Here is a 5469-nt window from a genome sequence, read left to right on the forward strand (position 1 = left end):
TTTAGAAATTAAAATTCAAAGAGTGATAGGCTATCAATATAAAATGATTTTGGGAATTTACAACTATTCATATAAATGATAACACTAAAGCTTAGGTTTAATATGGGATGGACCATTGGGTCTTATCCTTTAAGAAACCTAGGGTACTTTTATGTTGGAAAAAAAAAGTACGTGATATTTCTCAAGGAGCTAGAGCGATCGGGTCCACGAACTTACAAAATCATATTCAAGGAAGTTTTAAGCACTACACCAAAAATGCAATTATGGAAGACCTACAATTTTTTGTTCCGGAACGGCTTAAGGCCATTTCGAATTCGGAATGGTTTTCAACTGTCGCTTCCCACGAATTGTTTCTGTCTCTAGCAAACCATAACAAATGTCATTCCCCTTTTTCCCTCATTCTATAGCAGACTCTAGCAAACGCCATTCCTTCCAACTCTGCATTTTGGAGAAATCCCCAATCTTTCCTGCTCTCCCCTATCTTTTCTTTTTCAATCCTCACTACAACTATAGCAGCCGTATGTAGAGAGAGAGAGAGAAGGATGCGGGGGAGGCCTCCCTCACGCGATCAAGATGCATATGCCTGATTGGAGCCAGATCGCCACTCCCCTCTCTAAATTCGAGGTTTTCTCTCTCACACACATTTCTTCCTTTCTGCCTTCCGATTTCTAGGGTTTTGTTTCGATCTCTGCCATCTGGCCTGGCTGCGTTTTATTTTTTATCAGGGTTTCTAGTTGTTCATGTTTCTATTTTTTTTCTTTGTGATTTGTGATTGAAGAGATGTTTTGCTCATTTTTAACTTGTTTGGAAGCTCAGCTTCATTTGTGTGTGTGTGTGTGTGTGTGTGTGTGAGAGAGAGAGAGAGAGATGGTCGTGGATCAGCCTAGCTGCAATCTGGGGGTTTCGAAAGGAGTGGTGGGCCTGCTGGCAATCTGCCTGTCTGAATACATCGTGGGGCCCCCTCCTACTGGCACTTCATAGAGGGTTTGGCTGTTGTGGCTCGTGCCTCCTCTTGCCCTCCCTGCATCTGTGACTGCTCTTCTCAGCCCCTGCTTTCCATGCCCGAGGGATTAAGCAACACATCATTTGCAGATTGTGGTAAAGATGATGCGGAGGTGAATGATGAAATGGAAAGGAACTTCACCGACCTTCTGTCAGAAGAATTGAAGTTACGTAAAGCCGAATCTCTGGAAAATCAAATGGCGTGTTGATATGCAACTGCTTAAGGCTAAGAAGATGGCATCTCAATATCAAAAAGAGGCGGACAAATGCAATTCAGGGATGGAAACCTGTGAGGAAGCCCGAGAAAAAGCTGAATCTGCATTACAAGCCCAGAAGAGACTCTCTGAGATGTGGAAGATGTGGGCTCGGCACCGAGGATGGAAAGAAGGGACTACTAGAATCTCAATGTTGAGAAGAGAACTTCAGGAAATGTAAGGATCAGATTCCATGCAAAAATATAATTGAAATGGTCTTCATGTTCCGGCACCACGTGCTTTGGCAATCATTGAAAAGGAGTTGGGCCGGCCAAATTCTTGTTGGGCCGTGCTTCAAAAAAGTCTGGAGGTCGTTTACACAAACATATGTTTTTGGTCGTGGATCCGTCCTGTCGCTACATCCTTTGGATAGATCGACTGGGTCATGGTCGCATCTGTCCTGTTGGAATCTGATTCATTGTTATTCAGTTAGAAGCTTAATGCAGCTTATTTATGCATATGAGTTTCAGATTCTCAGATCTTTCTGCTTGTTCCTCCGTAAGGAGTAAGGACGCTCATTTCATGCAACGGTTGCCTCTAGGTAGCTCGATTTTACAGTAGAATATGGAACAGAATATTTGCCTTTTGATTGACTGGTTTTTATTTTATTCCATGAACAATGTATCTGTTAGATGCATCTAAATGTGAACTAGTTGAAAAAAAATAAAATAAAATAAAAAATTACAAAAAAAAAAAAAAAAAAGTTGTTTGGAAGCTGATATTTAAACCCAACCTGATTGATTTGCATACACCTGTTCTCCATTTTGGGAATTGGAAGGCTACTCATGTTTATTTTCACTGTTTAGTCCCGATTCTTCTCTCCCTCTCCCTCTCCCTCTCTCTCTCCCTCTCCCTCTCTCTCTCTCTCTCTCTCTCTCTCTCTCTCTCTCTCTCTCTCTCTCTCTCTCTCTCTCTCTCTCTCTCTCTCTCTCAAATTCTATTTTTTTAATTACTGTTTTGCATTGTATGAGGGATGATGATTCGGAGGGCTAGAGAAAAGCAATGTATTGTTGATGGGTCCAACTGGGTCAGGTATGACCTCTGCTTTATAAAGGCATGGAAGTGTTGGTTGTCCGCTAATTCATTTATCTATCACATTATTCTTGGTGCTTGCCTTAAGGATCCGTGGATTTTTGCCTTCACGTGGACTGAGGTTCATGATCTTGCTTACATATTGTAATATTAATTGTAAGGACATGGAAGACATTACTTGCAAAAACATTAGCTCGCTTTGTGAATGTGCCATTTGTCATTGCAGATGCCACAACGTTAACACAGGCAAGTTCATTTCTCATTTTCTCATTAGCTTCGTACATCTACAAAATCACTCTTTCAACTGTTTGTTGGCATTCTGATTTTTGTAGGATTGCATTTTATATGGTTTGACTCATTGTTGTGAACTCAGCTGGTTGACTTGGGACTCACCCAAATCAACTCAGAACAGCCATATTCTGAGTTAACTTTCATTTGCATTGACTTGTTATTACTTGGCTGGCTCATGTCAACAGAACTCAGCTGTCATTCAGTTTTCTACTTGAATATCCAGGGCTGAGGCACAACACGTTGCACGACTTGCCCTGGTATTTTAGTGACTAGGCCTGGTTATTTTGGTGACTTGGCCACATTGCAGCTCTCTCTCTCTCTCTCTCTCTCTCTCTCTCTCTCTCTCTCTATTTATCTCTCTGCCTTGTGCATTCTTGTGGGACCTTCTTTGTGTACACATGCCAGATCCTTTCGGTTCGTCAGGCAGGTCCCATTATGCATACATGTAAGCCTATTTGGACCATCAATATGATGTGCTCTTTGTTGATGGCTGATGCATATAAATGCTACTGGGTTGGAAGATCATAGTAGTCCGCTCTTTTGGTCAACAGTCTAAATCACAAAAGTCATGGTCCGTACATTTATGGAATCTAAGATTTTTGTGCTTTACCCTTCTTGCATTAATGTGTAGCCCACAACATGATTTGATCGGACTGATTTTTGGGCTAGAACATCTTTACACTGTGCCAATGCTGATGTGTAGCTCAGATCATGTACATTCTCTGCATCTCACATTCAAGGGTTCATTTGGTAGGTAATATTGATGAAGCTACTGCGAAGGCTATGAACTTAGAAGTGGAGAGAAAATTGAAGAAATGACTTTAAATCTTTGTATACTGACCCCTAATTGAATTATTTGGGATTCAGAAGTGAAAGAAATTATTTTATCTACTAATAGTGGCCAAATTGGCGTATTACCGAATCACGCCCCTAATATCTATGGCCATTAGTATTTCTGTAGATGGATATAAAATATGATAATCAACTTAGGCATTTCTTTCATTTTTACAATTACGTTGTGAGTGCTTCTTACGAATGATGCATCTTTGTTTGAATTTGATATGTCGTCATGTATACTGTAAGATTGCATGTTGGTAGTATCTTTGTTAGTTCTTACTCAAAATTTTATTGTTTATCCTATTTTGTTTAGACCTAGTCAAAGTTACTCAAGTTAGAAAGTAAGGGCATGCCAAGTCTGACCAGAGTCATGATTTTTCCAACAATTATCTGGCTTCCTTACGAATATTAAGCATGAAGCATGGAACAAGTTTTGTTGGAGCAAAGGGATGCAAGATCTCAACATTATAGGGCAAATGTCAAGTTTTTCCATCACCAATATCCATGTGTGTGAAGTAGCTTGGAACCAACAACTTCTCAATTTGTAACAACAACATCCAAAGCTTCATGTACTATACAGTGAGCATAAAGTAAAGTTCCATGAATGATTGTAGGAACTTCATACAGCGAAAGGCTGGAAGGTGATGGGTATTTTAAGAAGTGTCAATCCATTTAAATCGCTACCAATGAAGAGAAACCTCCTTCATGCACTTAACTGCAAAAAGCTTTATCCGTCATTCATGTCATCTAGCTGCTTGTTTCTTTTGTTTGCAATGTTATATAGACATTTCCATATTCATAGCAGGCATGGGTTCCTTGCACAATGAGCTGCTTTTAAGAATCATTTGATAAAATAAAATAATTCCTTACTCCTCGACACAACACAGCGTAGGTCTATAGGTGGGCCCTGCTGAGTATCAAGTCAGTGTACTTAAGTCACAATCTCAGCTTTGAGCTTCTTTTCAACTGGGCCTCATGAGATCTCAATTTTGTCTTTCATAAGTTGTTTCTTAGGTGATATCACTTGAGTCTTTCAGGAGCTGTTTCTTGACAGCAAGATTCTATCTTCAACAATATGCAGTTCATTGTCAAACAGGTGCTCCTGGAACAATAATTCTTTTAGCTTGTATCAAAGTTAATCAACCATGTCCCCTCTCTCTAAATTCAAGTGAATGATTTTTTTTTATTTTTTATTTATTTTTCTAATTTTATTTATTATTATTATTATTTTTGCTTGTGGGCTATTTGGGCCGAAAGGAATAATGGATGTAGCATATGACTGCCACATCCTTGTCAAACAGAACTGTGGATTGAACTAATAAATTACTATTTTGCAAGCTAAAGCTCCCAATGTTTGTAATTTAAATAAAGCTTCCATTCATCAACACTCAGAGCCCAATGATCTTACTAAATTGTTGAATTTGATCGCTCCCATTTACATGCAACTTATCGATTTATATATTTGCTTCCAATATCTGTTAATAGATCTTCCTTTAGATTTATGCCATCTGGCGTGTGCTATATGATTGGAGGGGTTTCATTAATGGGACCCATGATGGGAAAGCCCTGTTTATTAAAGAGTAGGAAGTTGTTGCTCGGCCAACTAATTCTCGAGTCATTTGCTACTTACATTAGCATGGTTGTATTGTATCAGGAAATGAAGCTACTTGCAAAGGTGGACCAACCGGGCAGCCTGATTGATAATTATGTGACCCAGCTGAGCTTTGTGCTCTGCGCAAGGCTGCAGGTTTGGTGAGCCTCCAGGCTCACCTGGCAAGGTTCCAGCACCGTCTGAAGGAACAAGTTCATCCAAATGAACCCTTGCTATTATCAAGTAGGTTCATCCAAATGAACTCTTGCTATTATCAAGTAGGTTCCACTATATTTTCTGATATTTTATTTCATTTGGTAGTGGGATTTTAAACTCCCCTCTTGCTACTTATGTATCCGTTGGTTTTCTTTTTTAGAAAGGGAAAGATTTGTGGAGTGGGCATTAATAGGCTGTAGTATGTCATTATTGTAGAAAGGGATTTTCTATCATTGTGCTTTGTTT

At 39.5% G+C, this 5469-nt stretch overlaps 1 pseudogene; it reads left to right on the forward strand.

The window, feature by feature from the left end:
• Positions 1–867: 867 nt before the first annotated feature.
• Positions 868–1843, forward strand: LOC131254170 (uncharacterized; annotated as a pseudogene).
• Positions 1844–5469: the final 3626 nt, after the last annotated feature.

The sequence above is a fragment of the Magnolia sinica genome, chromosome 8 (genome assembly GCF_029962835.1).
Source record: "Magnolia sinica isolate HGM2019 chromosome 8, MsV1, whole genome shotgun sequence".
NCBI lineage: Eukaryota > Viridiplantae > Streptophyta > Magnoliopsida > Magnoliales > Magnoliaceae > Magnolia > Magnolia sinica.